Here is a 27,001-nt window from a genome sequence, read left to right on the forward strand (position 1 = left end):
TTAGCAACTGCATCAATAAGAAATGTAAGAGGGTGCACGTGGAGGGTGGGGAGGATACACATTCAGGACGCCATACTCTTCTCCATGTCGTTGAGCTTTAAGAACGATGGGCAGTCCATGTTTGTCCTTATTTTGCTCAATTGCCTGGAAAGGAAGGTTCCTTCTTACCAATATAGCCACTCTTCTACTCTTGGAGCTAAAGGAGGCGAAGAATACCCTATCATAACCCCCCTTGCTGCAGTTTCAGATATTCCTTATCGGTTAAATGTGTTTCTTGCAGCAGGGCGATGTCCATCCTTTCCTCCCTGAGGTTTGACAGAACCTTCTTTCTTTTTAATGGGGGAATGGCTCCCTTTTACATTCCAGGTGCACCACCTGAACGAATCACTAGCCATGGTCATCCAGAACAGCCCGTGGTTTCCCGAGAGGAGGAAGCTTATCTGAAGTGCGGCGAGTGACAAAGACAATAAATGTATAAAGTGTAAAAGCTACTACAACTAAAAAACTAACTAACCACTACATATAACTTAAGCAAACACCCAAATAACCCCCACTACCACTAGAGATCTCCCTCATCCCTACCCATAGGGTGCACTCCTCCCAATCCTTGCTACCATCCCGGCTCCTTCCAGCTGAGGCCGTGCCCTAGCCCCAGGGAATTCACAGATGAAAAACATGTTATTTACATTCTGAGAGTTAACAATGGATGTCCATTTCCCACCCACACACCCTTTCTCCATACATCTGAACCACCCCTAATCCAAAACCAAAAGGACAGCAGTAAAACAAAGGCCCCAGATAATATCCAACTGACCGATATACTAAATCATTCTGGTTTTACTTCAAGGCAGTTGGTATAAAACTGATAACCACAAAATAAGTGGAGAGAGGAGACAGGAAGGGGCAAAAAAACTGTACCATTGTCTGTAACGATGCCCCCTCCCTCCACCCCGACTGGAGTCCTTTAATTCAGAGAATTCACATAGTCCTTTGCTTTTCCTGCTGAATCAAAATTATATATCGCCCGTCCATGAGAGAAATGCAACACGGCCAAGTACCTGAAGTAATATTGATTGTTCAGATCCCTTAATTTTCTCAACCTCATCAAATTCCTTCTCTTCTTAATTCTGGGACCTGAGAAGTCCTGAAAAGACATTATTCTTGAGCCTTTGTGCATTAAAGCCTCTGGATCGCTTCCCAGTCTTCTTGCTGTTTCAGTCACTAACTGTTTTTCTTTGTAATGCAGGAATTGCACTAGGACCGTGCGGGGGCAGGGATCCGGCCTGGACCTGCGCATTGTGATCCCGTTGGTCCACTCCACATTCAACAGGCCCGACTCCAACTCCCGCCCCAGGAATGTTGGGAGCCACTTTTCCAGGAATCCAACGAGGTCTTCACCTCCCTCGCGTTCCGGAACACCCAAGAGCTGTAAGCTTTTTCTTCTACTTTTGTTTTCCAGGTCGCCCACTTGTTCCTGAAGGACCCGAACCTGGTCTTCCAACATTTGGATCCTTCCTCCTGAGACCTCCGCCACGGTCTCCGATGCCACGGTCCTCTCCTCCGCTGCCTATTCTCTTCGGGCCAACATTTGAATTACCTGCTCCATGCTTTTCCAGCGTGGCAGATAGTGGTTCCACCGCTGCTTCAATCTTTTCTCAGAGTTTGGCAAACTCCAAGAGTAACTGCTGCTGTCCCATTAAACCCAAAGGGGCTGCCCTGGGAGTTTGAGCAATGGCTCCATGCACCCCTGATGCAGTAGGGGAGTGCTCTACCTGCTGCACCCCTTCAGCGCCTTTCCTTTGTTTGCTTTCATCCTGGTCTTAAAGCTGTCAAACCACAATTATAGCAGCTCCAGACGTTCAGTAAGTTTATATTAGCAATTTTTTTTGCGGGGGGGGGGGGGGGGGTCAAGGTCCACCTTGCCAGGGGGTATGACAGAGCCCAGCACAGCAGACCACTCAGACCACCGCTATCATGGATCTCCAAGAAAATGGTTTTAAGACCAGTACAGATACAGGGTCATACAGCACAGAAACAGACCCCTCAGTCCAACTAGTCCATGCTATGTTCTCAAATTAAACTGGTCCATCTGCCAGTGATTGGCCCATATCCCTCCGAACCTTTCCTATTCATCTACTTCTCCAAATGTCTTTTAAATGATGTCACTGTACCTGCATTCACCACTTCCTTGGGACACTCATTCCACACACAAGCCACGTTCTTAAAAAATAAGTGCTCCTCGTGTCTTTTTAAAATCTTTCTCCTCTCTCCTTCAAAATTTGCTCCCTCATCTTGAAACCCCCTCCCTCGGGAAAGGATACCCGCTGGTCACCTCATCTATTCCCCCTCATGATTTTATAATCTTCTATAAGGTCACCTCTCAACCTCCTATGCTCCAGTGAAAAATGTCCCAGCCTGTCCACCCAAATGTAGGTATATTCATTTCCAGTTATGATCTGTTCAATGCTGGTGCAGGCTCAAAAGACCAAATGGCCTACTCCTGCTCCCAGTTCTCACACGCAAAGACCATAAGACATAGGAGCAGAAATTAGGCCATTTAGCCCATCGCGTCTGCTCTGCCATCCAATCATGACTGGTAAATTTCTCAACCCCATTTTCCTGCTTTCTCCCCATAACCCTTGATCCCCTTGATATTCAAGAACCTATCTATCCCCGTCTTAAATATACTCAATGATCTGGCCTCCACAGCCTTCTGTAGCAATGAATTCCATAGATTCACCACTCTCTGGCTGAAGAAGTTTCTCCTTATCTCAGTTATGAAAGGTCTCCCCTTTCCTCGAAGACTGTACCCTCGAGTCCTAGACTCTCTGATCAATGGAAACATCTTCCCAATGACCACTCTGTCCAGGCAATTCAGTATGTTTCAGTTAGATTCCCCCTGAGTGTGGGCCTGTTAACCAGCATGAACCAGACCCTTCAGGATGAGGTACAGCAGAGATTAAGTTCAACAAAGTGAGAATGGAGGGAGAGTGTGTGGGATGGAGAGTTTCTGCTTTTAGGGAATGAGAGAGGAAAGGAAGTTCATTATAAATTAGAATTGATCAGATGTGCTGATGAGCCAAGGAGTAACAGATGGTGTTTAATTTAGACAAATATGAAGTGTTGCATTTTGGTAAGACAAATGAGGGCAGGACTTATACACCTAAGGTCCTAGGGAGTGTGGCAGAATAAAGAGACCTTGGAGTGCAGGTTCATAGTTCCCTGAAAGTGGAGTAGCAAGTAGATCAGACAGTGAAGGTGGTGTTTGGTATGCGTTCCTCTATTGGGCAGTTCATTGAGTACAGGAGTGGGGAGGTAATGTTATGGCTGTACAGGACATTGGTTAGGCCACTTTTGGAATACCGCACTCAGGTCTGATCTCCCTGCTGTAGGAAAGATGTTGTGAAACTTGAAAGAGTCGGAAAGGATTTACAAGGCTGTTGCCAGAGTTGGAAGGTTTGAGCTCCAGGGAGAGGCTGAATAGACTGGGGCTGTTTTCCGTGGAGTTTTGGAGGCTGACGGGTGACCGTATAGAAGTTCAGAAGGGTCATGGATAGGGAGCATCGCCAAGATCTTTTCCCCAGGATATGGGAATCCAAAAGTATGGGGCATAGGTTTGAGGTGAGAGGGGAAAGGTTTAATAGGAACCTGAGAGGCAACGTTCTCATGCAGAGGGTGATGTCTGTAAGGAATGAGCTGCCAGAAGAAGTGGTGGAGGCTGGTACAAAACATTTTAAAAGGCATCTGGATGGATACATGAAGAGGAAGTGTTTAGAGGGGTATGGGCCAAGTGCGAGCAAATGGAACTAGATTAATTAAGGATATCTGGTCGGTACAAACGAGTTGGGTCGAAGGGTCTGTTTCCTTGCTGTATGACTCTAATCGTCTTCTGTGAAAGTAGAAGTGTGGTTGTGAAGACTAGACTTTCAGAGCAGCTTTCAAAGATACTTTGCCCTTCCTGGGAGCAGAAGAAGTTACAATGAAAGCTTTCATTTGTGAGACAGCAACTGAGTGAGGGAGCACATCCGGGATTTTGATGGAAAGTGGGAATTAATTGCACTGTGGGAATGAAGTGCTTTAAGGTTTACTAGCAGTAAGTACAATGTGCTGAGCAGGGAGCCTAGTGAAGGGTTAGGTTGGTTTTTGTTTTAAACTGCTTATTTCATTCAGCCTCCAACACTGTATTTCCAACGCTGTTCAGTGAATCAGTAACTGGTATCGTTAGAAGCTTTACAATTTTCAGTACTGCAGGTATTGCATTGTTTCATCAGCATTGTAAAGGTTACTGGCAGCAGCGGGAGGTGTGGGCTGTATTCACTAGAAACGATTAAGCATTTAGATAACACACATACGAGAGGGCAGGGTGGGATCTGTCTTTCAATTTGCTGAAGGTGGGAAGTTCTGGGTGCTGTGATATGGGGCACACACAACTGCGGTAAATCATAGAATCCCTACAGTGCAGAATCAGGCCCCATTCAGCCCATCAAGTCCACGCTGACCCCTCGAAGAGCATACCACCCAGACCCACCCCCACCCCACCTATCCTGTCCAGTCGTTTCTGCTGGTGAGTTAGACTAGAACTAGGGATTTGGTCTCAAGATTAGGGGGAGTAGATTTAGGACTGAGATGAGGAGAAACTGCTTTTCCTGGAGAGTAGTGAATCTATGGAATTCTCTGCCTGAGGAAGAGGTAGAGACAGTTTTATTAAGTATATTCAAGACACAGTTGGATTGGTTTTTGCAGGGTAGGGAAATTAAAGGTAGTCAGGATAACGCAGGGAGGAGGAGCTGAGACAATGGATAGATCAGCCATGATCTTAATGAATGGAGGAGCAGGCTCGATGGGTCAAATAGCCTACTCCTGCATTTATTACTCTGAAACTATAACCCTGCATTTCCCATGGGTAACCCACCTAATCTGTACATCCTTGGACACAATTTAGCCTGGCCAATCCAAATTATGGCAGGTCAGCAATGTAGTGATATGGAAAATGAACTTTCAAGAACGATAGAAAGGGACAAGGAGGAGAAATGTACCAGCAATCAAAGCTGGATTCTAAAGGTCACAAAAAAAACTAAAAGCTCAGTATTTGAATGTGTGCTGCATCATAATAAAGTGAATGAATTGACTGCACACAGAAAAGAATACTTATGGTCTGAGACACCTTACAGAGACATGGCTTCAGGATGACAAGGATTGGATCCTGAATATCAAGGGGGTACATGGAATTCAAGTTGAATGAGAAGCTCGGCTAAGGTAGAGGGTTGGCACTACTAATCAAAGCACTGATAACATGGTAGTCTGGTGTCAGATTGGATTTCAGGTCCTGATTTCTCTGTCCTCTGTTGATCTCCCTGTTCCTACAGAGTTCTATGTCAACTGTTGTCAGCTCTGCTGGATTTCTGCTGAAGTTTTGACCCCACCCCCATCTTTGATACATTCCAAATCAATAAAATATTCAGCCAATCAAGGCCTAATCCACAATTTCCCAGCCTGTCAACCATCCAGACAGAGAGACTCGTCGTAGCAGGGAAATTAAACAAAAAAAAGGTGACGATGCTTAATGTTTGTTCATTAGGAAGTAGATCAGAAATAAAGGGCTCCCAGGATTCTTATAGCGCCCAATTTGAGGAATTCTCTCTCACTTACATCTAACTATTATTACGCAGCTCTGATTTGTAACAATATTTATATCCTCAGAAATAAAGCATTTGTTATCAAATACACAGAGATAAACAGCACAGAAATAGACATTTGCTTTCTCTCATGCATGCGCATACGTATATAAAAGTCTATGGGGTGAACTTATATTTTCAGAATATTTGCAGATACATAGAACATTACAGCGCAGTACAGGCCCTTCGACCCTCGATGTTGTGCTGACCTGTGGAACCAATCTGAAGACCGTCTAACCTGTACTATTCCATTCTCGTCCATATCCCTATCCAATGACCATTTAAATGCCCTTAAATTTGGCGAATCTACTACTGTTGCAGGCAGTGCGTTCCGCACTCCTACTATTGACTAAAGAAACTACCTCTGACATCTGTCCTATATCTATCACCCCTCAGTTTAAAGCAATATCCCCTCGAGCTAGCCATCGCCATCCAAGGAAAAAGCATTCACTGTCCAAACTATCTAACCCTCTGATTACTAAGTCACCTTTCCATGTTCTTCTTTCTAACGAAAACAGCCTCAAGTTCTTCACCGTTTGCTCATAAGAACCTCTATCCATACCAGGCAACATCCTAGTAAATCTCCTCTGAACCTTTCCCAAAGCTTCCACGCCTTCCTATAATGCAGTGACCGGAACTGTACACAATACTCCAAATGTGGCCGCACCAGAGTTTTGTACATCTGCAGCATGATCTCATGGTTCTGAAACTCAATCCCTCAACCAATAAAAGCTAACACACCATATGCCTTCTTAACAACCCTGTCAACCTGGGTGGCAACCTTCAAGGATCTATGTATCTGGACACCGAGATCTCTCTGCTCATCTACACTACCAAGAATCTTACCATTAGCCCAGTACTCTGCATACTTGTTAATCCTTCCCAAGTGAATCACCTCACACTTTTCCACATTAAGCTCCATTTTCCACCTCTCAGCCCATCTCTGCAGCTTATCTATGTATCTCTGTAACCTACAACATCCTTTGTCACTATCCACAACTATACCGACCGGAGTGTCATCCGCAAATTTACTAACCCATCCTTCTATGCCCTCATCCAGATCATTTTCACAAATGACAAACAGCAGTGGACCCAAAACAGACCCTTGCGGTACCCCACAAGTAACTGAACTCCAGGATGAATATTTCCCATCAACCACCACCCTCTGTCTTCTTTCAGTTAGCTAATTTCTGATCCAAAAATTCGATTTTGCTCAAAAACTGCAAATCTGCAGGCAGTCAATATAGGCAGTGAATATATATATAAATTTGTAAATTCCACTTTGTCAAAGAAAACCAGCCTGATTCAATATTGGGATGCAGACAGACACTTAACCTCACACCTTTAATGCATTGTCTGAGCTGAGATGTCACCTTTTGTTACAAAACCTTGTTATCTTGAGAAGGTGACCTGGAAGAAGATCTGGGATTTATATATTCATTTTACCTGCAACCCATTCTAAAAGATGAAAGACAGATGTTTGTCACATCTGTATGTTCACTTTCTCACTGGTGTTGGTGTCAGTACCTTGATGCCCCCCCAGGACGCTAACCATGTTGTGTCTGGTTGTTTGTAATGAAGCTGTATTGCATGTTCATCGTGAATTTATACAGTTTTTTTGGCTTCCCAAAATCAGATCTGCTCACTCTGAGCAGTATTCCAATGTCGTGGAAAATATAAACTTTCAGGTGGAGTTATCCAAAATTCAAAAGAGATGTAAGTCTTGATGTTTTTGCTTTTCTGCCCCTGTAAGATCCTGAAGCAGCACCTTCAGGAGAATTAGTTAGAGCGGAGTGAGAATAGAGAGGGAGTGTATGAGTGGGATGGTGCTTTCAATTTTGTGGAATAATAAAGGAAAAAAATGTTCTGCACAAAATAGAAGCTTGTTCTGAATTTTTACCCTGGACTTACAGTGATCACTTTTGTAATCTATTTTTACAGAGTATTTGATCTGAAGACTGAAGTTTAAAAATCAACAGACAAAGGGCTTATGTCCGAAACGTCGACTCTCCTGCTGCTCAGATGCTGCCTGACCTGCTGTGCCATTCCAGCACCGCACTTTGACACTGACTCTCCAGCATCTGCAGTCCTCACTTTCACGTCAATGTCTGACAGTCGCTTAATCCATTGCGACTGTGACTATTTTTGACTAAGATTCTGTGGAAAGGAGCAAAGCTTTGTGGTTCAGTACGTTTTCAGCATCATTGGGTCTGGACGAGAGTCCCTACTGTTGCAGTGCACTGTGTGTGGAACCTAAAACAGTTATACGGCCTGGAAAGGGATTCACAGCAGGTAGAGGCTGTACACACATTTGTGTGCAGCTGAAGCTTTGGCCATGGAGAAACCTGAGGAATCCTGCCCTGTGGAGAAACCGTGGAAGTGTGGTGATTGCGGGATACTCTTCTGTGTTCCGTCTGCCCTGGAGGCTCATCGGTGCAGTCACACTGGGGTCAGGCCATTCTCCTGCCCTGAGTGCAGGAAGGGATTCAGCAGTTCCTCCACCCTGCTGAGGCACCGACGGGTCCACACGGGGGAGAGGCCCTTCAGCTGCCCCGAGTGTGGGAAGGCCTTCAGCAATTCCTCTGACCTACTGAAGCACCAGCGGGTCCACACCGGGGAGAGGCCATTCTCCTGCCCAGAATGTGGGAAGGGGTTCAGCAGTTCTTCCGCCCTGCTGACCCACCAGAGGGTCCACACGGGGGAGAGGCCCTTCAGCTGCCCTGAGTGCAGAAAGACCTTCACCCAGGCCTCCACCCTGCTGAGGCACCAGAGTGTCCACACCGGGGAGAGGCCATTCTCCTGACCAGAGTGTGGGAAGGGGTTCAGCGATTCCTCTGCCCTGCTGACCCACCAGCGGGTCCACACTGGGGAGAGGCCCTTCAGCTGCCGTGAGTGTGGGAAGGCCTTCACACATGCCTCCAACCTGCTTACCCACCGGTGGGTCCATACTAGGGACAGGCCCTTCAGTTGCCCCGAGTGTGGGAAGGCCTTCAGCAATTTCTCCCATGTGCTGATCCACCGGCGGGTCCACACCGGGGAGAGGCCATTCGCTTGTCCTGAGTGCGGAAAGGCCTTCAGCAATTCCTCTGACCTACTGAAGCACCAGCGAGTCCACACTGGGGAGAGGCCCTTCAGCTGCCCTGAGTGCGGGAAGGCCTTCACCCAGCCCTCCACTTTGCTGAAGCACCAGCGGGTCCACACTGGGGAGAGGCCCTTCAGCTGCCCTGAGTGCGGGAAGGCCTTCACCCAGGCCTGCAACTTGCAAAGGCACCAGCGGGGACACCAGCGCTCCCAACAATCTGATTCTGCCGGTGAGGTTGCTGTGGATCACCCCCAGGACTGAACTTGCTGCCCTTTCTGGCAGTGGGTGTGGTGGAAGAGTCAATGGGCGCTTTTTTTTTGTTTTCTGCTGGACTGCACCCCACACCCACAGTGGCTCAGCGGTTAGCAGCACTGCCTCAGTGCCAGCGACCTGGCTTCGATTCCACCATTGGGGTGACTGTCTGTGTGGAGTTTGCACATTCTCCCCCTGTGCCTGCGTGGGTTTTCTCTGGGTGCTCCGGTTTCCTCCCACAAACCAAAGATGTGAAAGTTGGGGTGGATTGGCCAAGCTAAATTGTCCCAGTGTTCAGGGATGTGTAGGTGTGGTCCATTAGTCAGAGTAAATGTAGAGTAATAGGGTTGGGAAATGGGTCTGGGTGGGTTACTCTTTGGAGGGTCAGTATGAACCTGTTGGGCTGAAGGGCCAGTGTCCACACTGTATGGATTCTGTGATTCTATGAACTTTGATCCATTGGGCGCTGCTGCTCGTTGAGCCTGGGATTGCACATTCCCACTGAAACAATCCGCACAAACCTAAGCCTGTGAGACCATTGGAGTAGAAGTTAGGCCATTCAGCCCATCGAGTCTGCTCTGCCATTGGTTAGAGACAAAAAAACTGCAGATGCTGGAATCCAAAGTAGGCAAGCAGGAGGGTGGGAGAACACAGCAAGCCAGGCAGCACCAGCAGTGATGTCAGTGTTTCAGGTATTAACCCAAATCATTGACTTCTCCACCAGAAATGATTTACCAGGATGTTGCTGAGGGTTGGAAGGTTTGGGCTACAGTAGACTGGGGCTGTTTTCTCTGGATTATGGGAGGTTGAGGAGTGACCTTATATGAGTTTATAAAATCATGAGGGGTATGGATAGGGCAAATAGACAAGGTCATTTCCCTGGAGGTTAGACATTCCAGAAACAGAGGGAATAGGTTTATGGCAAAAGGGAAAAGATTTAAATGGGACCTATGGGGTAACTTTTTTACACAAAGGGTTGTACATGTATGGAATGAGCTGCAAGAAGAAGTGAAGGCTGTTACAATGACATTATTTAAATGGCATCTGGATGGGGACATGAATAGGAACGGTTTGGAGGGATGTGGGCCAAGTGCTGGAAACAGACCCTTTGGTCTGATTAATTTAGGATACCTGGTCAGCATGGAGAAGTTGGACCAAAGGGTCTGTTTCCAGCACTTGCCCTGTATTCCTCTAACCCTTCCTGTTCATACACCCATCCAGGTGCCTTTTTCATGTTGACATTGTGCCAGCATCCACTGTTTCCTGTGGCAGCTCACTCCATCCACGCACCACCCTCTGCGTGAAAAGGTTGTCCCTCAGGTCCCATTAAAATTTTTCTCCTCTCACTTTTAAACCTATTCCCTCTAGTTCTGGACGACCTCAACCCAGGGAAAAGACCTTGACTATTTACCCTATCCATGCCCCTCATGGTTATATAAACCCATAAAAGGCAGCACCTCAGCCTCCGATGCTCCAGGGAAAACAGCCCCAACCTATTCAACCTCTCCCTTTCCCTCCAAACCTTTCCCCCTAATCACGTACTTATCCAAATGTCTTTTATATGTTGTGATTGTACCCGTGCCCACAACTTCCTCTGGAGGTTCATTCCACATGTGAACCACACTCTGCAAAAACATTTGTCCCCACCTGTCTTTTTGTCAATCTTCCTCGCCTCACTGTAAATATGTGCCCCCTGGTCTTGAACTTCCCCACCCTAGGGAAGAGACCTTTATCTATACCTCTCATGATTTTATAAACTTCACCTCTCAACCTCCTCTGCTCCAGCAAAAAAACACCAGCCTTGATTCCAATTTGCTAATAATAGTGCAGCAATGATTTCAGCTGTGTGTGTCAAGGATCTCTCATTTCTAAGGTAATGCAGTGCCTCTTAGGTTCACCTGATCTTAAAATGAATGGCACCCCATTCATTTCAAATGTCTATGGTTTCTTGCAAAGTCAGTCCTGTTTGGGAAATAGCCAATGGCATCTTAGACTCCGTAGGCTGCTTCTGATCAGGTTTGTATGCTCTGTTCTGAGATGTATGAGTAGAACTTCACAATAAAAATTAATGCAGCCTTTATTCATGACTCATTATTAAATACATTTGCTGCATTTACAGATGTGATTGAGAAGCTTCTACAAATGAATCTTGGACTGATAACAGTTTGTCAGGATTTTGAAAGTCATTGTGCCTCTGTCGCAGCAGAGGGGAGGGCTCTTTCAGACAGAAGACATCATACAGAAAATTCTCCCACGTCAGATGAACAAAGCCGACATGTTTGCAGCAAGTTGTGAAACTTGAAAGGGTTCTGAAAAGATTGACAACTGTGTTTGCAGGGTTGGAGGGCTTGACCTACAGTAAAAGACTGAATAGGTTGGGGCTATTTTCCCTGCAGCATCGGAGGCTGAGGGGTGGCCTTATAGAGATTTATAAAAATGCATGAGGAGCTTTTAGCAGAGACATCCCAGGAGTGATACAGCTGGCCAAACCACTAGGTCCTTTTCCCCAGAGTGGGGGAGTCCAGAACTAGAGGGCAGAGGTTTGGGGTGAGAGGGGAAAGGTTTAGAAGGGACCTCAAAGTGGCAAGTTTTCACACAGAGGGTGGTGTATGTACAGAATGAGCTGCCAGAGGGAGTGGTGGAAGCTGGTACAATTACAACATTTAAAAGGCATCTGGATGGGTACATGAGCTAAATGCTGACAAATGGGACTAGATTAATTTTGGATATCTGGTTGGCATAGACCAGTTGGACTGAAGGGTCTGTTTCAGTGCTGTACATCTCTCTGACTCTGTAACAGGACAGATAGTTTATGTGTGAACCAGAGGGGCCTGTCAGTAACATTGCCTCAACCGAACTCTGAAACCCAATGTGGTATTTTTTTTTAAGGGACTTAGAGCCAAAAAAGATGCACAGTAGGTAAATAGACCCTTCAGTCCAACTCATCCATGCTGACCGGATATCCTAAATTAATCCAGTTCCATTTGCCAGCACTTGCCCATATCCCTCTAAACTCTTCCTATTCATGTTCCAATCCAAATACCTTTTGAATGTTGTAATTGTACCAGCCTCCATCACTTCCTCTGGCAGCTCATTCCCTACACGTACCACCCTCTCCTTGAAAAGGTTTCCCCTCAGGTTCCTTTTACATCTTTCCCCCTCATCCTAAACCTCTAGTTTAGGATTTCCCCACCCTGGAAAAAAGATTTTGACTACTTACCCTATCCATGCCTTTAATGTTTTTATAAATCTCTACACTCTTCAGCCTCAGATGTTCCAGGGAAAATATCTGCAACTTATTCAGCCTCTCCCTATAACTCAAACCCTCCAAGCTCAGAATCCTTTCAAGTTTCACAACATCCTTGCTGGAAACACAATTTGCAGGTATAGTGTTATGGACAAGGCCAGACCCTAACTTTACTGGTTGTTTTAGGCAGAGGTATCCTAGGAGTGATGCAGCTGGTTTCCAGGAAAACAGAATTTATTTACACACCACGGAATGAAACACAAATAAAGAAAACAATGTAGAATAACAGCCGTTTGAAAACCCAACCGACACAATCTCCCCGCAACTTCAAAAAGCTGCTGTTCCGATTTCCTGCAACATTCCCATAAATACGCCCCTCTGGCAAAAAAAGTTCAGTTCATGCACAGATTCTTACAGGAGAGATGTTGGAGAGAGAGTTAGCCAGAAATATCTGTTGAATCAGGGTACCTTTCTTCCCCCTGTAGCTTTGGACAGACTGCTTGCTAAAACTCAAAACCAAACCAGAGTAAACAAAATGCAGAACTGTCCTTTCATTGTACAAGCATTTTAGAAAAAATCTCAAACCCTTTTCCCTGATTGTTGCCTTAGCCAGTATCTGTTGACCATAAGTGAAATCCCTAACCCCAGATGAGTTGGAACCTCTGCCTTTTACAACCCCTCTTCAAAAAAATACCAAGAACAACATAATCTGCTTAAAGAAGAATCACTGTCGCAACAGAGAGCTGAAACATTTGTATCAAAAGGTCGTATTGTTAGCAGGCCAAGAAAACAGTTTTTCAATTTAGCCAATCAATTTACACCAGGCCCTTTGGCTACAAAAACCTATTAAATTTCAATCTGATGGTTTTGAAAACAGAGGAACAATCCTATCATTAAAAACAATTAGATATATGTCATCAAGGGTATAAAAGAAGGGGGCAGTTAGACAGAGGCAGAAAGCAAACGTCCGATAAGTGGGGGATATCAGTTTGCTGATGAGGGGTGGGAAGGGACGATGAAGAGGGGTAGGTAGAGGTTCAGGCAGAGCGAAAACACTGACAGAGGCCAACTGAGCCAACCAACCCGGCCCTGTGCTGGAGACTCAATGGGACAGAGACAAAATGTATCTTTTTCAGATCTATCTGCAGTGCTTGGACAAACATTACGCTCCATCCAGGATAAAAATGTCCTCCATCTGCTCCTGCAGATCAATTCCGTAGGGAAGGTGCTGTCAGAGAGCATCAGCCCCCATCGGAAGTAAAGTGGATGTGAGAGTAGCCAGTCCAGCAGAAAGGATCCTCTTGCCCCTCCCACTTCACCCACTAAACAGGGTTCAAGGTGTGACTCAGCGGCAGTAACAGCAGAATATACTGGCACTGGAGTGTGTCCAGCAGAGATTCACATGGATGATCGCTGGAACGATACACCTAACATACGATGAATGGCTGAGGATCCTGGGATTATATTCACTAGCTTTCAGAAGGCTGAGAGGAGATCTAACAGAAATTTACAAGATTATGCAGGGCTTAGAAAGGGTGGATGCTGGGAAGGTGTTTCCATTAGGCAGGGGAGACTAGGACGCATGGGCACAGCCTGATAATTAGAGGGGGTCAATTTAGAACAGAAATGAGGAGACATTTCCTCAGCCAAAGAGTGTGGGCCTGTGGAATTCATTGCCATGGAGCACAGTGGAGGCCAGGACGTAAATGTCTTCAAGGCAGAGATGGATAATTCCCTGAGAGATCAAGAATTTAAGGGCTACAGGGAGATTGCGGGTAAGTGGAGCTGAAATGCCCATCAGCCATGATTAAATGGCAGAATGGACTCAATGGGCTGAATGGCCTTACTTTCACTCCTATGTCTTATGGTCTTAACTCATCCATGTTGACCAGATATTCTAAATTAATCTAGTCCCATATGCCAGCACTTGGCGCATACCCCTCTGAACCCTTTCTATTCATATAACCATCCAGATGCCATTCACATATTGTAATTGTACCAGCCTCCACCATTTCCTCTGGCAGCTCATTCTTTACGCTCACTACCCTCTGACTTAAAAAAGTTGCCCTTAGGTTTTTTTTTTAATCTTTGATCATCCACCTCAGCCTAATGCTATTACCCTTTTGTTCTGGACACCCCCAAACCCAGGGGACAATACCTTGTCTATTTACCCAAACCATGCCTTTCATGATTGTATAGGTGTATACAAACACCTCTGCCACACTCAGGAAAACAGCCCTAAACAATTCAGCTCAAACCCTCCAACGCTGGCAGCATCCTTGTAAATCTTTTCTGAACCCTTTCAAGTTTCACAACGTCCTTTCGATAGGAGGGAGACCAGAATTGCACACAATATTCCAAAAGTGGCTTAACCAATGTACCGTACAGCCACAACATAACCTCCCAATTCCGATACGCAGAGGATTGGGAAAGTTGTCTTTTTTGGGTTTTGAAAACTGGGAAAGAATGGAGGGACAACCCGAACTTGTGAGGGTCAGCTTGGAAGCATCAACGCCTCCGGGGGCGGGGTGGGGGGGGGGGGGGGGGGTGGTGAGGAATGAGGGAAGGAAGCCAAATGTGCTGGAGCCAAGACGGAGGAAGAATAGAGGATGCAAAATTGTTGCAGCCAGCTTGAAGCTGCAATGTGGATCATTGCACGTGCTGTACTTGAACCTGATGCATTTATTTGTGGGAATCAGGTGCATTTTAAAAATTAAAAAAAGGTATCTCCCCCTCCCCAATAGCTATCATCCGTCCCTCCTCACCCGGGTAATTAAGACACATACCTGAGTTACCAGAGTAGACTCCCTCGCTAGATTCACCCCAGTTGCTACAAGTGAACAGATTCCGCCCCCCCCTCTCCCTCCCAGGATGAGGAGTTGCCCAGAGGAGGGTGTTTTACATTGAAACCGATATGGCCACTTTCGCGTTGTGATGTCGAAAACGGGGCAGGCCGACAGTGGAACTCTGCAGCAGACGGAAGGAGAGCAGTTTGCAAAAATCCCTTCCCTTCAAAGAATCCTCACAGCATGGAAGCAGGCCACTCGGCCCAACAAGTCCAAACCAATGTTCTGAAGAGTAACCCACTCATATCCCTCTGCTTATTGCCCTACATTTATCCCAGAGTAATACACCAAACTTACACATCCCTGGACACTATGAGGGAATTTAGACTGGCCAATCCACCCTTGAAGATTTGGATCCCAAGCGGGACCCCTCGGTCTCGAGATCAGTCAAAGAATCAACAGAATGCGGACTGTACAAAGCAAGGTTATCAGTTTAATAAAGTAAGGCAGCCTGATGCAATTCTGTCCAGCAACACGGAGGTTAAAGCTTCTGTGCTCCGTGGCGCAATTGCGTAATTGTGTTTTTTTAAGAGACAACACAGCCTTAATTATAAAAGATCAATCAAATGTAATAAGGTGACATGATTGACAGCAGGTTAGTCCAATGATATTTCCTGGGAAACTGATTGTGCGTAAAACAAAATCATCCCATGCTTGCCAGTTCAATGTTAGTTTGAATAGCAAATTACTGTCTTATGATTCATATTATGAAAACTCCATGTTCTCTTATCTCTAATTCCAACCATCTCAGCAAAGCGGCAATTCAAGTTCACAGTGTCAAATCATAACCTGAAGCCATTTTGATATGTTATTTTAAACTGAAAAGCCATTTTGTGGTTAATAAAAACCTACATACACCTGTTGCTCCTAACAACAGCCTAAATTCAAAATTTAAATCCTCATCTCCCCCGGGTTTATCTCCATCATTGCAAGCTCATCAGACGAGCCCCTAGCAAGGGGGGAGATGGTAAAGATCGAATTTGCCCTGCTGTGTGAACTTGCCATTGCCAGCATTGGTGCACAAGAAGGGACAGTTTACCTGTGCGATCCTGAGCAACCAGAGACTGTGTACCAACTATGCCAGGAAGATGTCCTTGTCTGCTGAGAGACTGAATGTTACCAAGAATGACTATTGCAGTGAACAGTTAATTTACAGAAAAAGTCTAAATGGTCTTTACCAAAGGTGTTGTGTGCCAGTTTGATACCAGTTGTGCGATGGGCAGCTCTGGTAAGCCTTGCCCCATCCAATTAGGTCACGCCACAAAAGAGAAGATAGGGAAATGTTATCTTTCAGTAACAATATGTTTCTTCAAAGTCACAATAGAATATTTGGCAGGGATGAAGTGGTCTGTTACGTCCTGACTTCAGCAAAAGACTCTTTGACCCCTAATGGCACCCATGTCTTCCCATTTATGGGATGAGTCAAACCATTCTTGGACAATAATCGCATCTCTTACCAAAAGACCCATGTATTGAACAGCCTCAAGGAAGTCACAAAGATAGGCCTCTTATTGGGAAGGTCTACACTAACCCTGGTTAATATTTTGAATAAAGAAAGTCCTCCTCGTGCTGTAGCTATAGGAACACAGTCTTCCTTGAGTTTTGCAGAGAATGAAAAAATCCAAAATCTCTACAAAACAGTAATATCACTCTTTGGGATATGTAGCTCTTAGTTTTTTTTTCTGTAGGAGGATTTTCAGGAATTATTAGTCATCAAAACTGTAATTATATCGTTTGTGGTCTCACCCTTTTGGGTAATGAGACAACTGCTGCTTTATTGAGATGAGGATTTAAAATTTGAATTTAGGCTGTTATTAGGAGCAACAGGTGTATGTAGGTTTTTATTAACCACAAAATGGCTTTTCAATCCAAAATAGCATAACAAAATGGCTTCAGGTTATGATTTGACACTGAAATGGAATTGTTGCTTTGCTGAGTTGGTTGGATTTAGAAATAAAAGAGAACAATGGAGTTTTCATAATATAAATCATAAGTAACTTGGTATTCGAACTAACCTTGAACTAGCAAGCATGGGATGATTTTGTAAGTAAAATAATCTGTTTCCCAGGAAATATCATTGGATTAACCTGCTGTCAATCATGTCACCTTATTACATTTGATTGGTCTTTTCTTGTAATTAAGGCTGTGCTGTCTCTTAAAAAAACATAAACGTGTAATTTTCGAATGTAATTGTGTAATTTCGTCACGGAACATAGAAGCTTTTAACCTCTGTATTGCTGGATAAATCTATGCTAGGCTGCCTTATTTCATTAAGCTGGTAACCTTGCTTTAAATAGATCGTACTCCTAGTGATTCTTTTAACCGATCTTGGACCGAGAGCCAGATTGAGGGGGTCTAGATGTTCACCCTAACCTGTAGAATCCCGAACACTATGGATAAATTTACCTCGGCCAATCCACCCTAACCTGCCATCCCTGGACACTGTAGGTAAGTTAGTGTGGTTAACATACACCATCCAGAATATCCTTGGGCATTATCAATAATTTAGTATGGGGGAACCACCATAACCTGCACATCACTGGACAGTATGGGTAATTAAGCTCAGCCAAGGCCGAGGTTACCACGAGGTTGGAATTCTCTCCCAGAAGATACCGCAGTGAACCTGCACAGTTACTGCCTTTGCTGTTTGAATTCATGTATCGCTGGAATTCGGAGTGCGTCTGGGAAAATTAATAAACAGTGAAATTCACAGCTGATTTTGGAGGAACTGTTTGGGCAAGGATCACAGTCAGCAGCAAAAAAGTGTATTGTTTTTAAGTGGGACCTACAGAAAGTCTGCAGTAGCGAGTAGAATGGGTTCTTTCTTGATTATATGTTTTTTGAGATATGTCTCTTGATTAAATTTAAAATATAACCCATAGCTATTAATTTAACTTGGGGCAGTGTTTTGTAGAGGAATAAGACGGTGTTAGCTTCTGGATCTGTAGATTGTGAAGGAGCAAAAATGGCCTTTAGTAGAGTTATATGCGCTTCTTGTCAGATGTGGGAGTTTAAAGAGAGTTTAAGGGTTACTGCAGATTATATCTGCAATAAATGCTGTTGGTTGCGAATCTTATGAGATTGAATGCATCGGTTGGACAGACAGTTAGAAGTGATGAAGAATTTGCAACAGCAACAGTATGTGATGGATGGTAGTTATAGGAAGAGGGGAAGTCTCAGATACAGTCACATAGATGGGTTAACTCCAGGAAAAGTAAGACAGGCAGGCAGTGAGTGTAAAAGCCTTCTGTGGCTATACCCATTTCAAACAAGTATGCCATTTTGGAAAATATAGGGGGTGATGGATTCTCAGGGGAATGTAGCACGAACAGCCAAGTTTCTGGTATTGAGACTGGCTCTAATACAATGAGGGGCATGTCGGGTTTCAAAAGATCAATTGTGTTCGGGGACTCTCTAGTCCATTGTACAGACAGACGTTTCTGTGGACAGCAGCGAAAAATCAGAATGGTGTGTTGTTTCCTTGGTGCCAGGATCAAGGATGTCTCAGAGAGAATGCAGAATGTTCTCAAGGGGGAGAGGGGCCAGCCAAGAGGTCATTGTCCACATTGGAACCAATGATATAGGAAGGGAAAAGGTTGAGATTCTGAAGGGAGATTACAGAGAGTTGGCAGGAATTTAAAAAGGAGGTTCTTGAAAGTAGTAATATCTGGATTACTCCCAGTGCTACGAGCTAGGGAGGGCAGGAATAGAAGGTTAGAGCAGAGTAATGCATGGCTGAGGAGCTGGTGTATGGGAGAAGGATTCACATTTTTGGAGCATTAGAATCTCTTTTGGGGTAGAAGTGACCTGTACAAGGACAGTATGCACTTAAATTGGAAAGGGACTAATATACTGGCAGGGAAATTTGCTAGAGCTGCTCGGGAGGATTTAAACTAGTAAGGTGGTGGTGGTGGTGGTGGTGGGGGGAGACCATGGAGATAGTGAGGAGAGAGATCAATCTGAGACTGGTACAGTTGAGAACAGAAGCAAATCAAACATTCAGGGCAGGCAGGGTCAAGGTAGGACTAATAAATTAAACTGCATTTATTTCAATGCAAGGAGCAATTACAGAAACATGGCTCAAGGATGGGCAGGACTGGCAGCTTCATGTTCCAGCATACAAATGCTACAGGAAGGATAGAAAGGGAGGCGAGAGGAGGGGGAGTGGTGTTTTTGATAAGGGATATCATTACAGCTGTACTGAGGGAGAATATTCCTGGAAATACATCCAGGGAGGTTATTTGGGTGGAACTGAGAAATAAGAAAGGGATGATCACCTTACTGGGATTGTATTATAGACCCCCTAATAGTCAGAGGGAAATTGAGAAACAAACTTGAGAGGAGATCTCAGCTATCTGTAAGAATAATAGGGTGGTTTATGGCAGGGGATTTAAACTTTCCAAACATAGACTGGGACTGCCATAGTGTTAAAGGTTTATATGGAGAAGAATTTGTTAACTGTGTACTAGAAAATTTTCTGATCCAGGATATGGATGTATCTACTAGACAAGGTGGTAAACTAAATCTACTCTTGGGAAATAAGGCAGGGCAGGTGACTGAGGTGTCAGTGAGGGAGCACTTTGGGTCCAGCGACCATAATTCTATTAGATTTAAAATAGTGATCGAAAAGGATAGACCAGATCTAAAATCTAAAGTTCTTAAATGGAGAAAGGGCAATTTTGATGATATTAGGCAAGAACTTTCGAAAGCTGACTGGGAGCAGATGTTTGCAGGTAAAGGGACGGCTGGAAAATGGGAAGCCTTCAGAAATAAGATAACAAGAATCCAGAGAAAATATATTCCTGTTAGGGTGAAAAGAAAGGCTGGTAGGTATAGGGAATGCTGGATGACTAAAGAAAGAAATTGAGGGTTTGGTTAAGAAAAAGAAGGAAGCATATGTAAGGTATAGACAGGATAGATCGAGTAAATCCTTAGAAGAGTATAAAGGCAGTAGGAGTATACTTAAGAGGGAAATCAGGAGGGCAAAAAAGGGGACATGAAATAGCTTTGGCAAACAGAGTGAAGGAGAATCCAAAGAGTTTGTTTTACAAATACATTAAGGACAAAAGGATAGGGCCCCTCAAAGATCAGCAAGGCAGCCTTTGTGTGGAGCCGCAGAAAGTGGGGGAGATACTAAACGAGAATTTTGCATCAGTATTTACTGTGAAAAACGATATGGAAGATATCGAATGCAGGGAAATAGATGGTGACACCTTGAAAAATGTCCAAATTACAGAGGAGGAAGTGCTTGATGTCTTGAAACATAAAAGTGGATAAATCTCCAGGACCTGATCCGCTGTACCCTAGAACTCTGTGGGAAGCGAGAGAAGGGATTATTGCGTCTCTTGCTGAGATATTTGTATCATCGATAGTCACAGGTGAGGTGCCGGAAGACTGGAGGTTGGCTAACTTGGTGCCACTGTTTAAGAAGGGTGGTAAGGACAAACCAGGGAACGAAAGACCAGTGAGCCTGATGTCGATAGTGGGCAAGTTGTTTGAGGGAATCCTGAGGGACACGATATACATGTAATTGGAAAGGCAAGGACTGATTAGGGATAGTCAACACGCCTTTGTGCATGGGAAATCATGCCTCACAAACTTGATTGAGTTTTTTGAAGAAGTAACAAAGAGGATTGATGAGGGCAGAGACTGGTTGGACTGGTTCGAATAAAGGGAGAACGAGCCATTTGGATACAGAACTGCCTCAAAGGCAGAAGACAGAGGGTGGTGGTGGAGGAGGGTTGTTTTTGAGACTGGAAGCCTGTGACCAGTGGAGTGTCACAAGGATCGGTGCTGGGTCCTCTACTATTTGTCATTTACATAAATTATTTGATTGCAAAGAAGTTTGCAGATGACACCAAAATTGGAGATGTAGTGGACATCAAAGAAGGTTACCTCAGATTATAAAAGGATCTTGATCAGATGAGCCAATGGGCCGAGAAATGGCAGATGGAGTTTAATTCAGATAAATGCGAGGTGATGCATTTTGGGAAAGCAAATCTTAGCAGGATTTATACACTTAATTGTAAAGTCCTAGGGAGTGTTGCTGAACAAAGAGACCTTGGAGTGCCGGTTCATAGCTCCTTGAAAGTGGAGTCGCAGGTAGAGAGGATAGTGAAGAAGGTGGTTGGTATGCTTTCCTTTATTGGTCAGAGTATTGAGTACAGGAGTTGGGAGGTCATGTTGCGGCTGTGCAGGACATTAGTGTGAGAAACAAAGCTCACTCACTTCAATAATTTCAGTCTGAGACAAGATCTGAAGCAGTAGTATCGTTTATACGCTCTTGCAAGAGGAATGTGGTGTCTGTTTACAAAATAGTCAAACACAGTGTTTAACGAGTACACAATATATATGTAATTCATTCGTCTTCCCTCCTCCCATTGCTCCTCCCCTGTTTACATCTCCCACTTCTCTAAGACCGGCACCCATTACTCTTGCTTATCTTTTGCCTTATCTGTGACAAAATGCTTATTTCTGGCCTCAAGGCCGTTTGACCACATCCTGCTATGGTCCATTTTTAGGTATAGCCTCCTTTACCGCCAGCTGCTTCCTTGCTTGCTAGGACCTTATGACCTCTTGATTGTGGTTTGTTCTTGTTTTTGCAGAAGCAGGAAACAGATGCTTATAACTACTGTTTGTACAGGCATATCTAGCTTAACCCCCTCCCCTCACAGCACCTTATCTATTTGTCTGTAACATCTACCATTGTTTGCAGGCACATTTCATTCTTGTATGCACATTTTAGCTCATACAAAAACAATTATATATTTGCTTCACATAGTTTTCATTCTTGTTAACTCAGCACTTGGCTGAAACAATTATACACTGGTGTGAGTTCATTTACCTTGCATAAGCAATTTATGATTGCAGAAGTAACACTGCTTTACCTATATCCCACATTGGTTAGGCCACTGTTGGAATATTGCGTGCAATTCTGATCTTGTTCCTATTGGAAAGATGTGAAACTTGAAAGAGTTCAGAAAAGATTTACATGGATGTTGCCAGGGTTGGAGGATTTGAGCTACAGGAAGAGGCTGAACAGGCTGGGGCTGTTTTCCCTGGAGCGTCGGAGGCTGAGGGGTGACCTTATAGAGGTTTACAAAATTATGAGGGGCATGGATAGGATAAATAGACAAAGTCTTTTATCTGGGGTCAGTAAGTCCAGAACTAGAGGGCATAGGTTTAGGGTGAGAGGGGAAAGATATAAAAGGGACTAAGGGGCACCTTTTTCACACAAAGGGTGGTGTGTGTATGGAATGAGATGCCAGAGGAAGTGGTGGAGGCAGGTACAATTGCAACATTCAAAAGGCATCTGGATGGGTATATGAATAGGAAGGGTTTGGAGGGATATGGGCCGGGTGCTGACAGGTGGGACTAGACTGGGTTGGGATATCTGTTCGGCATGGACGGGTTGGACCGAAGGGTCTGTTTCCTTGCTGCACATCTCTATGACTCTCTCAATAACAGTGGATGGTGCCCTCACCAAGATGGCCGCCCGCGCTCCCCGCCCCAAAACAACAGGCGCCTGACCCTCACAAAGATGGCCGCCCGCGCTCCCCGCCCCAAAACAAAATGTGCCTGACCCTCACAAAGATGGCGGCGGGTTGCCTAGGCAACTCGCGAGGTCCTTCCCCAGTGAAGTTAAAACTGGGCCGGTGGGTTTTTTCCCGAGGCCTGAGGCCTCCCCCTCGGAGTTTATAAACTCCCTAGTCTCCCTCCTCCCGCGGGTCCCAATCCTACCCTGTCTCACTGTCTCCTCTCCCTGGGGGCAGGAGCCAGGTCTTGGTGCTCGGGCCTGGCGACCTCCCCGGGATGTTCCTGAAACCTGGTCCTGTTCTGAAGGAGGATCCCCGGACCCGAAACACCTCCTCACATTCCTCCCGACACGAGCTGCCGGACCTGCTCAGCTTTTCCAGCGGCTCCTGTTCTTGTTCCTTCAGCCACCGAAACCGCACTCAGTAACACTGCCTCAGTCCCGCAGCGGGACCTACACTGCACATGCGCCAACACAAGAGGCGGGGTCCTGCTGTATGGCGTCATCGCAGGGGAGGGGCGTGGCTGGGGACTACCTCCAAACAATCGGAGACAATGGGGGCGGGGCGATGGTTTTGCCGGCCCCCAGCCTCCTGAAAGGTATTTTTAAAAAAGTTCCAACTTTTTAAAAAACTTTTCAGGCTGTTGAGAAATGTTGTGGGATATAGGTAAAGCAGTGTTACTTCTGCAACCATAATTGCTTATGCCAGGTAAATGAACTAACACCAGTGTATAATTGTTTCAGCCAAGAATGGAAACTGTGAAGGAAATACATAATTGCTTTTCATTACCTGAAATGTGCATACAAGAATGAAATGTGCCTGCAGACAATGGAAGATGTTACAAACAGATTAGATGCAATGAACATTGAGTTATGCCAAACTTGGCACGTTGCCCTCATGTAGGCACTGAAACGAGCCAAGTTAGTTACAGGGTAAATAAGAGTGAGGGTCGCCCGGCTTCGAGAGAGGGAGAAGTAAACAAGGGCAGAGCGCAGCTAGGCAGGGGCAGAACATAATAAGAATTATTGACAGGTTTGAAGGCCAATGAGGTAAACAGGGAAGTACTGAGAGAGACTCAATTAAACTGTATAAATTGTGGAGTAATTTTTGGATCGGTGTGCCTCCTTGGTAGACACACGTCTTACAAGAACGTTTCAATAAAATTCGCTGCTTCAGAATTTGACTCGGACTGAAATTTATTATATTGTGAGCTCTGTTTCTCACAATTTGGGATCTCGTCTGGGGTGTCCATCATCACCAGCCGGGTAGGCACTATCGACGGCTGGGAAGATGCGTCCCGTTCCTTTTAGAATGGTCCCATGTACCTCGGCGGTGGCTTCCCCCATCTAGTCGACTGACTGAGATCCACTGAGAGTCTATCTGAACCAGGCAAAAAGGTTGTGAAATAGGAAATTTAAGTAGGCACAGGGAGACGTTGAGCCAGGCAACTCCGTGCACGGACCAACGTAGGAAAATTGAATTTTAAGTACTGCCTTGGTGGCTGGGATTGAGTTTTAGTAGTTAATAAGGGACTAACGAAGGAACTCAATATAGGCTGTGCCAAGGGTAAAAACAAAAGCCTCCGGAAAAAAAAGGAAATGGAAATGAAGGCGGGTCCCTGACAACATACCGCCAGAAAGTCCGTTGGGCAGGATGTTGTGGAATTGGAAAAATAATACGTGTAGAAGGGGAAAAGATAGGAAAAAGATGAATAAATATTATTGCTTTGTATGGACTAAGGAATTCATTCTTTGTCCCGCCGTCTTCTGGCCAAAGTACGGGTCGGACGAAGACTGTGTTTGTAAATATTTGAATTTATATGTCAACGGAAAACAGCCATACAGTGAGGACGAATCAGATTATACTTCGTGTCGGAAGGGCTAGTAGCTGAAGAGCTACTGAGGGTACACTTCGTCACTAAATCATGGCCAGACATCCAGAAAAAGATTCAAAAGATAGAGGGGTGGAGCGAGAAGCCTCTAGAGGAGTCACTGTGGGAAGCTCAAAGTGTCTGTGACATACGGTATGCGTGTGAAAGAGAGAGAGAGAGAGAAAAGCTGTACAGCTAATAGAAAGTTTAACCCTTTGTGATTTGGTTTGAATGCACATTTGTTTGTTGGCGATTGAATGTTTGTGCTTTGTTCCCTGGAGCTTGAGAGCCAGGACTGTTTTGAATCTGATTTCTAGTATGGGAATTTAACATGATTTCTTTTAAGATTAAGGATTTTACAGTGATTATGAAATAAAATGTTAACTCCTGTTCTTTTTACAGGTCATGACTGCCTTACTATCAGTTTCTAAGTAATCTCTTTTATCCTTACATAAAGCGATTTATGGAGGACAGTTGAAGATTCAGTTCAACATTAGATTGTAATAAATCAAAAAAATTCTATGGTTAATATCTGTGACCTTGGATTCGGCCATTATTCATGCATTAGATGTTTTTTTTAACTTGAATAGACAAATCCTTCTAAGGCAGCTCCGGTTATTTCACAACCTATAGCATTGTAATTGAGCAATGACTGGTCAGGACTACTTAAGAAAACTAATTTTGGATTTAAATTAAGGAACTAAAACTGGATAATTATAGTGGATTTCAAAGTTGGGAACTGTATGCATTTTACATTTTAAATATTAAATACTGAATAAATGAATTTATAATATATAAATATATATTTACAAGTAAGGTTCCAAAATGTATAGTTAGGAACAGGCTTTAAAGTTAGACAAGCATAAATTGATGAATTGATATTTGAGGTTACAGGGAGCAAGAAACATTGCAATATTTATTTTTTAAAAATCAAGGTCTAAACAAAACATTGGGTGATGAGGAATGGCCGTGAGGTGGCCCTAAAGCTGTTCAATTGGTTAAATCGGCTCAGCAATTGATCTGGCAACGTAACATAAAAAGCAGAAACAGAAGGCAAAAATAATGACAGCCACGGTTGATGAGGTAATAAAGAAAAGGATAAAACTAAAAGGAGAAGGAAACTGGAATGGTGGCGGGCAGCATGTTGAAAATAAAGGGAGGAGAAGGGATCGGGGAGGAGATGTTAAGGGGTCTGGTGGACAGAAACAAGGATCAAAGTGGAAATTCCCACAGGCGGGGTGTTATTACTGTGGAAAGACAGATCACTTTGAGAGAGAGTGTCCAGATCTGAAAAAGGAAGCAAAGGCAGTACCGTTTATGAACCTTGATGAAGAATAGGGGTATCAGGGGTTCCTGCCCCCGGGGACCCACCAGGAACCCTTGATAAATTTAAAGGTGGGACCTTACAAAGAGGACGTAGTTTTCCTAGTGATATGGGGGCACAAGGTCTTCCTTAAATTTTAAACGCAAGAGAGCGGAAATCTCAAAACAAATGTTAGCTGTTTCTGGAGTAAAAGGGGAGGGATTTACAGTTCCAGTTTTTGAACCTATGATAATCGAAAATGGGGAAGAGATAGTCAAAAATGAACTGTTATATACTCCTGATAGTGGAAGTAACTTATTGGGGAGGGATTTAATCATACCCCTGGGACTGGAGATTGGAGTATGGGACTAGAGATTAGTAATACAAATGGCCATCCTGACTGAGGAAGAGGAGAAGGAAATAGAACCCATAGCGTGGGAACGGGAAGGGAATCGCGGGAATTACAAATACCTCCTTTGGAGATCAGTTCAAAAAGAGAGGGAGATGTGGTTTGCAAAAGACAATATCTGATTTCAATAAAGGGACGCAGGGGACTGCAGCCAGTAATTGAGGGATTGATTAAGGATGGATTAATAAAGCCCTGCTTGTCCCCTTACAATATCCCTATCCTGCCAATAAAGAAATCGGACGATAGTTATCGCCTGCTATAAGACCCCAAGGGCATTGAACCAAATAGTACAAGCCCGCCACCCTGTGGTTCCTAATCCCTATACACTACTGAGTAAGATTCCCCATGACCATAAATGGTTCAATGTTGTGGATCTGAAGGATGCCTTCTGGGCATGTCCACTGGCGGAGGGAAATAGGAATATGTTTGCCTTCGAGTGGGAAGATCCAAAAAGAGGGCGAAAACAGCAGTACAGATGGACGGTACTCCCACAGGGATTTACTGAATCCCTGAATCTCTTTGGTCAGGTGTTGGAACAAGTCTTGGAGAAGTTTAATAGCTCCCAAGGAGCTACTCTGATACAATATGTCGATGATCTTTTGGTAACAGGTGAGAAAGGGACAAAACAATAAAAGCCACAAACAAATTACGAAACTTTCTAGGACAACAAGGATTGAGGGTCTCCAAAAATAAATTGCAATATGTAGAGATGGAAGTCAGATATTTGGGACATCTAATCAGTGAAGGAAAACAAAAAATAAGCCCAGAAAGAATTGAGAGAA

At 44.5% G+C, this 27,001-nt stretch overlaps 1 pseudogene across 1 annotated transcript in view; it reads left to right on the forward strand.

Annotated features, from left to right (window-relative positions):
- The window catches only part of LOC148144262 (uncharacterized), a 54,037-nt pseudogene that overhangs the window by 4,427 nt on the left and 22,609 nt on the right, over nucleotides 1-27,001 (forward strand). The window contains exons 2-3 of the transcript XR_015751429.1: nucleotides 1,247-1,428; nucleotides 7,617-8,924. The product of XR_015751429.1 is annotated as an uncharacterized LOC148144262 (transcript). The remainder of the gene's footprint in view (nucleotides 1-1,246; nucleotides 1,429-7,616; nucleotides 8,925-27,001) is intronic.

This window comes from Chiloscyllium plagiosum, unplaced genomic scaffold (assembly GCF_037043375.1).
Source record: "Chiloscyllium plagiosum isolate Xiang-an unplaced genomic scaffold, Cpla_swu_hap1 HiC_scaffold_27, whole genome shotgun sequence".
In the NCBI taxonomy this organism is placed as follows: Eukaryota; Metazoa; Chordata; class Chondrichthyes; order Orectolobiformes; family Hemiscylliidae; genus Chiloscyllium; species Chiloscyllium plagiosum.